Source organism: Amphiura filiformis, chromosome 13 (assembly GCF_039555335.1).
Source record: "Amphiura filiformis chromosome 13, Afil_fr2py, whole genome shotgun sequence".
In the NCBI taxonomy this organism is placed as follows: domain Eukaryota; kingdom Metazoa; phylum Echinodermata; class Ophiuroidea; order Amphilepidida; family Amphiuridae; genus Amphiura; species Amphiura filiformis.
The window spans coordinates 39,750,555-39,762,814 of NC_092640.1; the positions used below are offsets into that span (position 1 = coordinate 39,750,555).

The 12,260-nt window shown below is 36.0% G+C and overlaps 1 protein-coding gene across 1 annotated transcript in view; it reads right to left on the reverse strand.

Moving 5' to 3' along the window:
- LOC140168331 (uncharacterized) overlaps positions 1-11,349 on the reverse strand; it is a 58,718-nt gene extending 47,369 nt beyond the window's left edge. Inside the window, exon 1 of the mRNA XM_072191698.1 lies at positions 11,267-11,349. The gene's annotated coding sequence lies outside the window, so the exon portion shown is untranslated. The remainder of the gene's footprint in view (positions 1-11,266) is intronic.
- Positions 11,350-12,260: the final 911 nt, after the last annotated feature.

The window sequence follows — 12,260 nt, forward strand, 5'->3', positions numbered from 1 at the left end:
GAATAACCGACATAACCCTAACTGAAAAAAAAGGGTTTATTTGCTATCGGAAAGGAAAGAAGAAACAAAAAAGAAGAGAAAATCACTTGGTACCCCCGGGAATCGAACCTCGGACCCCTCGCATGCCACGCAGAAGATCACCGACCTGTAGCCACACACGTTACGCTCGCCAGGCCAGCGATTCCCTGGGTATGACTTAGGCTGATTGCGTCATCACATCACGTGCAATGCATGCACAAGCAGTGGTTTTCAGGCTTCCCGTTAGTGTGCGTCATTGCGTCCAGACGCGTATTTTACAAATTTGGACGCAAGTTTCACATGGCTAATCAAGTATTTTGTGTCCATGTCACATGCATGTGGACGCAAGGGTAGCACTAACTTGCGCCATGGGGTATAGGCGCATTCTTGTAGCTTTGGGCGCACAAAATTATCATTTAAGAGGTTGCTAATGGGTCATTTGAACCCTTTATTTCTATTGTTTTGGATCCATAGTTTCACAAAATTTCAATCATTAATTGATGATAAAAATAAGCACGGCCTGAAAAAAAAAATTTCCCGGCAAGCTAGTTACACTTTCCCGCGAAAAAATGGCCGTCAATGCCCATAAAACTCTTGAAAAAAGGTTTGTGTCAAAAGCATGATGTGTCAATCAAGTGAAATTATTGCTTACCCACCCACCCTTACGGTAACTTCGGTAAAGGTAAGACCCACTCACCCATCAATCATAAATGCGCATGTTAATATGAAAACTACATGTACGATGTCATGCCAACATATTGGATGGATGGATTGAACAAGAACAACAACAAACGCCAAACAACAATACAAAATATAAGTTTGAGATTGAGAATATTAAAACTTACGAGAACTAAGTTTATAATATTAATTTGTAAAATGAGTTAAAAGAAAGAAAGAACAATAGACGACCATCGGAACTCTGTATTCATTTGGGTGCAGTGCCGATGATGCCGCGTGATTTGTTTATCAACAATAACTCAACATGAGCATGCATTCACGTGTCAAAACATGCGTGACTGCAGAGTCGGTCAGTCGGTGTGTATATTTTACGCACTTGTTTTAAATGCTGCGTTGGGGTTTCCTATCTAAATAAAAGGGCAAATATTTATGTTTTTGGGACATCCCTATGACATAGTCGGGGATTCCCTATGCAATTTTATTCTCAAACCGTCACATTTTTAATAATCAGCAATAATCATGCAAATTTGAATGTGCGCATGCCCAGACTGCCGATTGAAATTATGTATGTAATGGAGCAGTTTTGTTAGTGCAAACATTGCCAAACGAACACATTTAAAACGGTAGGCTAGCTCACATCACACACTATAGGTGGCGCTATTCGTCCATATGGAAGTGGAATGTGCTGTGCATGTACGGTCCAAAAATGGCTTTACTGTGGGGCTCAATGGAGAAAATCACTAAAAATTAATTTTGACAACCAAAACCTAAGTGATGTTGACTTATACATGTATGTTGGTACCAGCATGATATAACTGGATTCATAAACTATCACATAGTGCAATCCATGTTCCACCAAGTCGACGCTCAATTTAGCTCAAAAGCAATTTGCGTGTGTAAATCCAGACCATCCAAAACAGCTTTCTTACAGCAAAGAATAGGAGGTCATCTGGGGTCACATACAGTAGTGTGCATTGCACATGTGCCTGCTGTCACAATTTCACACACAAAATTTTGGGCAATTTGATGACACTATTTTTGTCTGTAACTTCAAAAGTATATGCACTAGAAAAATGATTGACCCCTTATTGTTTAGGTAATTTAAGGATACGATACATGATTTAACGGCAAGTGACTCATTTCGTAATGCGATCATGAATTTTGAAGAAAAAAAAGTTTCCACAGGCTTCGTTGGGACTCAAACCAGCGATTCTATTCATTCTAAACTTCCTTCGATTACGCGTCTAGCGCTTTACCGCTCTGCCACCGTGGCAGTTGAGCGGACGAGTGTAATGAGAAAAGATAAATCTCATAATGCCATCTTTAGCCTTTTGTTTACTGAAAAAAGACGTGTTTTGTAAAGATAGATTAGCCGTTTTATGCATAAATAGCACGAACGTTTGGGAAAGGTTTCAAACAAATAATAAAGACACTGATGTGATGATGAAATTGCGTAAGTCGGGAATTATCTGCGTCGCAATGTTTTGTTTTGGTTTTAGGAATTTGACCTTAAAATTTACGACTTCATGACATCATTCGAAATCAACAAAAGATATTTCAACACTATGTCCTCATTCTTTCTCTAGAATGTTTTGTACATGTATGTATGTGAAATAGCTTCAACAATGGTTCGCTGCATAATGGTAAAAATAGCCTTGACCTAAAAAAGGGCGAGAGGTAGGCCTACCATATTTACAGATTCAGGCTAAATTTAAAATTGATATAAAAGCGTTTGTTTTTGATCCATTACAAAAATTAATTTTTGTCGTATAAAGAAATTGTATCTGGCGTGAATTACACTACAGTTTTTATTCCTAGGGCTCTTTGACTTCTTCAAATAATTTTTTTAATGATAGAGTGAATCCCCTGGCCCTCTATAATTACGCACAAAAGATCGAGTCCCCTTAATTCTCTTACAAATGAAAGAACTTTCAGCTAAAAATATTGAACTTCAAAATTTTATGAACATCCCTACGGTAGGTCTCTACTCCTTGACCTTGTCATTTCCGAGAACCGGCCTATTGAAAATTGAGTCAGACCCCCTTTTTGCGCGTGTGCGTCGCGACATTAATTTTCTTCCGAGTTTAGACATCCATATCTTCCCCTAGGGGTTAAGCTACAGCGCTACATTCTACAATTTACAAATTGAAATTGGAATCTCGGGAGTACTTTGACAGTACAGGCGCACAGAGTTTTTACGAGACATACTTACTTGTCCCGCAATAACGGGAATTCCTTTACCAATACCAACCGGACTTTGCTGTCCTGCAATATCGGGTAATCCTGTCATATTAACGAGACATTATGTTTTTAACATGCTCTTCGGGCTAAACGATTGAGTATCGCATGTTGTGAATAGCGCCATCGTGTTCAGCGTGAAAAGAACCCCTAGGTCTGACCATGGCGGGGGGTTACGGCAAAATGGGATGTTTAATACTGATATTTTGCTATTTTTTGTTTTTCATTGAAATATCTATAGATAGACAATTCGAACAATGCAATACGTATTTTTAGCAACGTAATATAAACAATTTTTTATTTGACTTTATTTCAAACAAAATATATTTTATTTGTTCCAAGAAAGAATTTCCAACAAGTCTGAGGAGTCAAATTTTACTATCAGTTAATTTCCCGACTCCCAAACAAAATTTATAAGTCATTTTTTAACCACATTCCACTGCATACATTTTCAAAATATCGTGCTCACATTAGGTGGAATTATTTATCGATAAGCTGCTCAAAAAAGTAGCATAATTTGCTGAAAACTGAATCAATTCCCATCTGGTTTTCTTTCAGTGGGCGCAATGATGCTTATTACACAGCCGTGACGTTAGTCACGGCTGTGTCTTTTTTCTTACAGGTTCTTTCTTCTTTCTTCTGTCAACCATTACATTTGCTCTAGCACTCATATGCTTACATCGATTTTGACCTAACTTGGTCACAATGATCATTGACCGTGCCCCTACATGTCACATGAAACTTCGTGGGGTCAAAGGTCACGAGGGGTCTGGGGTCAAAAGCGTGATTTCAACTAAAAATGCATCTTCTCCCACAACTTCCGTGGGATTCAGCGACCCACTTGCACACATGCATTGTTATTGCCCAGTGTCTATGTGGTGTACACAGATTTGGGGTCAAAAGGTCATTAAGGGTCACTTCGGTATAAAACGAAAAACCTTCAAAAATTTTATTAGCTAAGTAAAACATAGCACAGTAACGGTATGTTCACAAATGATCTGCAGTCACCCAATGTATATGTGGTATTTTTTTTACTTGGGGTCAAAGCTCATTAAGGGGTCACTTCCGGTATAAAAAGAAATACTTTTAAAATGCATCTTCTTCCACAAATTAGGTGGGACAGAGGCGCCACTTGCACACATGTATTGTTATTACCCAGTGTCTATGGGGTGTACACAGATTTGCGGTCAAAAGGTCATTAAGGGGTCACTTCGGTAAAAAAGCGAAATATTTAAAAAAAATTTATAAGCTAAGTAAAACATGGGACAGTAACGGTATGCTCACACGTGATCTGCAGTCACCCAATGTATATGGTCGAATCCAACCAAAAGTGTACACGGCATGTTCAGGGCCATAACTTAAAAGTGTTAATCAATTGGCATTCGTTTTTTTTTTTTTTTTATTAGCCTTGATCATACGCTTGGCGCCATATATAATAATACCCCTTCTGTGAAAAAAACGTAGACACAGAGACCCCAAAACATGCTATTTTTACCCATTTTTTCAAAATATTTCTTAAAGTATTTTTAAAAACATCTAAATCAGTTATGAAAAGAAGTCATTGGATTGAATCTAAATTGATTTCCTGAAAGGTGTGTATTCAAAGATTGCCTGTTCAATTTTTCACATATTTGTACATAATTATGAATTTTTGTGATCATTTTTTGAGTGGTATTTTTTACATTACCTACAAATACAATTTTTCATAGCAGTAGATATATCTTTAAAAATGGAAATCACTAATAAATGCATAATTTATACAAGCTTTGATATGTCCAATACTGAAATGCATTGCATTCGGACATCTTTATTATTTTGTTTAGCTGCCAGAAATTCTAAATGGCACAAAGGTAGGTTTGGTAAAAAATATGCATTACCTCCGAATACATGTTAAAAGCTGTGTCATTTCCACAAACTGAGAGAATAGTAAACAATAGTTAAGCAATAGGTGCAGGGTAATACACTCTTTATTTCTACCAAGTTTCAATAGCATGCGTTTAAATATTTCTGAGATGTCAACAATAAAAGCAAGTATTAGTAGGTAAATTTCGGTAACCGAATGTTACCTCTGAATACAATTTTATCATGACAGTATTGTGAAACACCGCCATTCATGCCAATGCCCATATTGGTACATAACGAAGGCCTGTATGTTTGCTATCAAATCATATGTCAATGAAAGTTGCGAATTCACATACATGCCCACCATACAAAACTGAATACGGCTTAATTGTTGAAAAATATGTACTGAAATAGACGACGGTCTGCTCATTTGAAAGAAAAATCAGATTCAAAGAAGATAAATACTTGGATTTGTCAACTGTCATGTGTGCTTCATTTTAAATGTTTACCGACCTTCTGGTGTCTGAGTAATTTGTGTCCAAATTGATTTATTCGAAGGTAACTTTTGACGTTTTCGCTAAGGTTACCTACGAAAAAAATGGAAAAAAAACGACTGTTCTCATTGTCTCATGATCTAGACAACACAGTGATGGACCCTGGTATAAAGCTAATTGTAGTTGCCCTCAAACGAAAGGCCACAAGACGTAACTGACTCCAAGATGGACTTCACAAGTCTGCAATAACGGTTTTAAGCAATTTGTGTGCAATTAAGCAAATTAAAGTCACTTTAGTGCCTTTGTTTCTTACTTCAATCCTCTTTCAACCGCTGTGAACCGACATTATTAATACATGATAGGGTCTAAAGTATCAATAAGCACATAAAGAAAAATAATACATTCAAAGTGCTTTATAAAATGAAGTTTTGATTGCGATATCAACCAAAAGTCTTATTCTTACCTACAAATACCGAAATGTTACTTACGAATACAACATAATACATGACATGTGTAATGAAGTGTCCCTACCAATGGAAATTAATTGTCAAAAACTTTAAGCGGTACCCCAGGACACTATTATTACCCATATACGGATTCATTCAACAATTATTTATTATGTAAAATGGCTGATTAACTACTTGTATATCAAAATGAAGTGGTCAAAATCTTGCTAAAAGCATCAAAAAAATTTTGATCTAAGGTAATAGCATATATTCATTTGGACGTACCATCTGAAAGACATCTAAAACTACCATTTTATTAATTCATTACCATAATAGCAAAATTTAAACCTCTAAACTCAATATAGATATTGTTAAATCGCTCATGTTACCTACGAATACCGGGTTTCTTCACCTTTTCATTGTATAAAGCGTTAGGTGTATGCGTATAATTCCTAATATTCTTGAAACATATATCCTACTAGTTCTTATACAATGTGTAAATTGATTCATACTCATTTGATAAATAAAATACAGAAACTTACCTAAACTTCATTTTCAAAAATAAACTAGCATAAATTGACTAAGATTATAATGATCGCGTTATAAAAATAAAAACAAATATTTTCTGGTTGAGCTAGCATTTACCTGACACCCTGTGGTCTACATTACACGAAAAAAAAAGCGTTAATGGGAATATTCCATTGGTGTTAGGTTGATTAGTATTGCGATAGTGAAAGCATCCTAGTGGTATTCGTAGGTAACATTGGGTTTTGACATCACATTTACTATCACATGTCCTGGATTTATTTTTCAAGATTAGTAATGGCACTTTTGGTTCCTATAAGGCCAATATGTCATCAATCAATGGGTAAAAGGAAAAAATTGTGGAGACATTTTTATTACGGATTTTTATTTTTGGCCCGTGGACACTTTTGGTTGGATTCGACCATATGTGGTATTTTTTTATATGGGGTCAAATCTCATTAAGGGGTCACTTCCGGTATAAAACAAAATACCTTTAAAATGCATCTTCTTCCACAGATTCTGTAGGACAGTGGCGCCACTTGCACACATGCATTGTTATTACCCAGTGTCTATGGGGTGTACACAGATTTGGGGTCAAAGGTCATTAAGGGTCACTTCCGGTATAAAAGCGAAAAACCTTCAAAAATTTTTATTTGCTAAGAAAAACATAGGACAGTAGCAGTATGTTCACACATGAATTGTGGTTACCCAATTCATATGTATATTTTTTATTTGGGGTCAAATGTCATTAAGGGGTCACTTCGGTCTGAGACGAAAAACCTTCAAAATGCCCTTCTGCTACAAATAACATGGCAAAGTGATGCCACGTGCACACATACATTGACATTAGCCAATATCTATGGGGTTTTCATATATTTTGGGGTCAAAGGTCATTAAGGGGTCACAACACGGCTGTGTTCGTGGTCTTAGACCACAGCTAAGTCTAGTTAATATTCTGACGTAAAAAGGTCATAGGTTGCGTATTTGCATAATTCGGAAACCTCCGGAAACTCCGCTGCTAAGTTTCATTCATAAATCCAAAGTCGGAAGCTTTTTCTGACCGATTATGGTGGTGACATCATCTAAAAATGAGCCATCTGCGCTTGCGCCGAGTGAAAATAACACTACAGGCTACAGCGGTCATTTGCACACTGCCGAATGCATACGTCGATAATGTCCTCTCATAGTTTTCACGTTATAACGGGACTTCCTTCAATCACCGGACTTTAGGGTACGGTGGGAAATAATAATTACGAATATTTAATAATGTCTGTTTATTGCAAGACATCCTCTAATTAGGGATGTCAATGAGAATTTTCAAGTTTTAAATAGGTTCAGTTTCTATGCAGAAATGAATGCCTCTCTGCTTCCGGAGTAAAATGACACCAAGATCATCTCTGTAGGTGAAGCGGTTCCAGAGAAATTAATTTTTTGTGCTTGAAATTTTGCCAAATTTGTAGCAAGTAAGGCTAAATTAGGAAAATTGATTAATTAGCATTTATTAAGTATGTATAAAACTGTTTTAAAAGGCCAGAAATGAATGTATTTTTTATATTTCTCTTCTACATGTGCCTGACTACAAATAAAAACTAAAACAAGTTCCTTGTGGTTGGTCAATTTTATTTTATAAGTGCGACAAAGTGGGCTTTCGTTCAATTTTACCCAAGGACCAGCAAATTGTTTCTGAAAAATGTTAAAGTCCAGCTCATTAAATATGCAAAAATGATCCACTGCTTCTTAAAATAAATGACTTTAATTTGCATTGAAGAATATACAGACAGTAAATATGTAAGCTGTATCAGTTCAGGTGGTTACCAACTGAATTTGATTTTAAATATGCAAATGAGATGCATAAGTACAGTGTCTATGGGGAAAATGCCTAATTAAATATTCATAAATGATCCACAGGCTAAAATAAGTAATGTTTTTTAACATCTAAGGCTAAATAAATTCTGGGCTTATTTCATACAATCTCTACCCATTCAAGTGGTAACCATAAGAATATTTATTCAAAATATGCAAATGAGATATAGTGTAGATATTGGGGAAAATAGCTAATTAGTTTTGCGTAAAACACAAAATTGCAATTCACGGTGTGATCCTAACATGCTGTGAAAAAGTTTTTCACAGCAAAGTTGTAGATAATTATTTAAAGATTTGAGAAATGCAAGTCACTTTTCTGATATCAAGGATTTGCTATGATTTCTCTCACAAGACTGAATATTGAATTTTACCAATAGAGGGCGCTAGTTTTCCAAAATGGAGACTTGAACACAAAAGTGACCTCTCTCACAGGAATCTTGGGTTCATCTTCTTTCCAAAATGGTATTGATTATGTAAGTTATGAAGATCACACCGTAAACTTGATTCAAAGATTGGTATATATTTGGTTTCAACAGTGCAAATTTACATGGCGGGTCCATGAGGAGCAATTTTGTGAATGAGAGGAAAAAGGGACTTTTCAAACCGTAATTTCAGACTTTATTTCCATGAACATGTATAATGCTTTTACACAGAATGATAGATAAAGGTTCATATTTACTAATAATAAATTTTTCTCTTGCCTCAACAATATATATATATGGTCGCATGTCATGAATTGGTCATCTTTTGTGTAACATGATGTAAAATGAGAAAAATATCACCAATTTTGATTCAATTCAACACAACTTTTAATGAATACATTTTAGACCATTATAAGTATATATTTCTGGAAAGCTGATATTACAAGGATGCCAATTCAACAAAGCATAACATCATAATACAGGGTGGGTGAGAAATATACAGGGTGGAACAACAACAAAATTAGCATCTTTCTTGTCATGGTGAACCCCATATTTTCCTTTTCTGAAAGCTATGTAGATCAAAATAAATATGGATTCAGAAAGACATTGCATGGGTCCTTCAAACAAATTAGGAAGAAAGAGTTTAGTATCGCTTGAGTTAAACATACAGGGTGGTCAAAAATTGTAAAATAATTTCACAATTTTATGACATTTTCAATCAAAACTTTTTCCTCCATTTCTGGCACTAAAACTAATAGCATAATTGAATTCCTCATCAAATATCCTTAAAAATATGTGTTCTTTTGAATAAGCAGGGTGACTCGGGCAAGAGATAGTCCATTTAGAAATGTTGGAGCATAGTATGCACACTTTGTACAGAAACATATAGGGGAAACTGTCTTAATTAGCATTTAATTAGGCAATTAATTGGTTACATCTTTTGTTACAGTTGATTTACTATGAGGTAGATCTACAGTCCAGGATGATATATGTGCAATTTGAGGTCCATGCTATTTGTACTTTTTAAGATACAAAGGTTTGAAGTTTGCCATATTTTCACAATTTTGTGTATAACCCTATGGGGCACTCCCGAACCGGCTCTCCCAAACCGGCTGCTCCATTGACACATCTTACATATTGAGGTATAAATCTCAAAGTACTTGTCCAATTGACTTGGGGTTTTTTGTATTTGAAAAAGAACATAATTATCTACAAAATTACACCAAACTTTCTACAATAGGTATTAGGCCAAATAAAAAAATAAACATGTTTCACGTCCCCTCCCGCTTCCTTTTTTGAGGTTTTCTCAAATAAATTTTTATTTTTTTTTTTTTTTTTATAACTTTTCAAAAAATATGTCTTGGAAGTTGGGATGCTTTCTATAGCCTTGCTAAGATACAAGAAACATTTTAGGAAGGTTTTGTGATCATTAGAGGGGGTGTAACTCTCAGAACAACAAATAAAAAAGGGCCTCCTCCTTTTTCCAGGCATTATTGAATGTATGGATTGTACGCTAAAACAGCTCTAAGTATCCGTATTTACACCAATTTTGCGATAAAAAATAAAAATAAAAAGCCCCTCTTCCTCCTTTTTTTTTTCGAAAACCGGACGTGAAACATGTTTTATTTTTTACTTAGCCTTATACTTTTAGAATAAACCTAACTTGAAGTGTGAAGAACGCGTTTTCATGTTACGGCTGCTCCATTTTTGGGTGACCTATTTGTGACATGCGACCATATACTGAATTTACAATGGCAATGCCAATGAAGATGGTCAAGTTAAGTTAAATACACCTGACAGATCATTCCACACATTTTGGAGTGCATTGTTGACCTCCCTACTCTAATCATGTAAGAAAGTCCGGTAAAAAGTCGGTGCGCCCGTTAGTACAAGGAACTTATACGATGTCCTCATTCACAAACTGATACTATCTGTCCATCTTATAAGACTCTTACCGCACGGCAGCTGGTTGAAGGAATATTACACAGTCACAGTTTTTTGTTCTGATCCCTCCCTCCCAAAACATCAAAAGTGTTGCACATTTACTTACTTAAGACTGTCCTTTTTCATATACGCAGACAAAGTAGGGCCAAGCTACCTAGAAATGGTCAAATTTTGGCAAGAAATATCTCTGTGTAATCCTATAAGTCCCATATCACACGACACATCGTTATCGGCGATCGTGATTTTTTTTTCTGAAGTTTGGCTGGTACCTGCCTACTAGCATCATGCACGTGATGTGACACAGCTAAAATAATCGATCGGGGATCATTAAAATGTCAACAAATTTCAAAACACAGAAAGCAGTAAACTTAATGGCGAGCGGTCCGAATTTTGAGCCATACACACTGTACAAGTTTGGTGAACTAGCGCCCGTACTGTTTGAGTTGACCCAAATTAACAAATAACCAGATTCTGGGCTCCAAAAAATGTATCTCACCCCCATTTGCTGATATATAGACATCCAAAAATGATGAACACATACAACCTGCATTTTCTTGGAAATATTATTTTGATATAATCAGTTGATCTGTTGATGTATGAATGAAAATAATGAAATATACGCCATGAATGAATGATGCAGAATTCGGAAGACGCGACGCGAATGATGGTGATTTTTTTAACACACTAATTCACAAATATCTCACAATGACGTTGATAACAATATCGATTGATGCCTCCCTCTACAAAACTGTATAATTTCAAGTTTAACAATAAATAAAATACACATGCGATATACCTCAAAGCGGCTCAAATTTGCAATTCGAAATCACCAGTCCGGACAATTTTCGATGTACGTGGATTTTATACAGCTTTTTTTTTCTTATTTATGGGTGGTTACAAATATCTTTCATTCGCAAGAGCTGCAGCTGGAGCTGAATGAACACCGGGAATCAATAAAGGATAGTTGCCGTTTCATTTATTTACGATAAATTTCCCATAAAAATAATCGTAGCAATCCATAGACTGTTATCTATGATCAATCCCCGGATCAATCATTCACACGACACTTTAATTATGCGTGTAGGCCTACAAGTACAAGCACTAGCTAGCACTGTAAATAAAAATTAATGAACAAAACAAATAACAATTAAAGAAGGATATGAGACATTTTCTGGAAACTAGAAATCTGATTGAACTTTTGACCATGTTTAGATTTAGGGACCGTCTTCCGGGGGTGGGAGCAGACCCAGACAGTCTCTGCCGAAAACTATATGCGACCCCCATCCTCCGATTATGAAAACCATATTAATTATGACCCTCCCCCTTGAATCTTGGATCTTGGATTAGAAAACATACGAAATACTCATGCCTGGGGAGTTTAAACTGGAGGTGTGGTGAGAGCAGAGCTAATTTTTGAGGCGTCACCGAGCAGAATCATTTGGGCACTCTTGAAGGTAGCTATGGATGGTTCAGGTCGAAGTTTAAAAAATTGTTGTCGGTGGAAAAGAGCTCCGTCGGTTCTTTGAAAAAATTATTTTGATTCTTTTCAATTAATTGACAATCAGAGTTGATGAAGTTGATTTAAACATAAAACCACTGATTCAAATCATCATGCATAGAACTGATGGAATATAGGTCTATGCCGTGAGAATATGGTGCAGAAGTGGAATAAATGCCCGCGAAGCGCGTGAAAAATTGCACTTTTGGGGGCTAAAATGGGCAAATATGAGGTTAATTTGGTCAGAAACCCACCGTCAGGCGTCAACATGGGATGGGGGGATGATTGTATG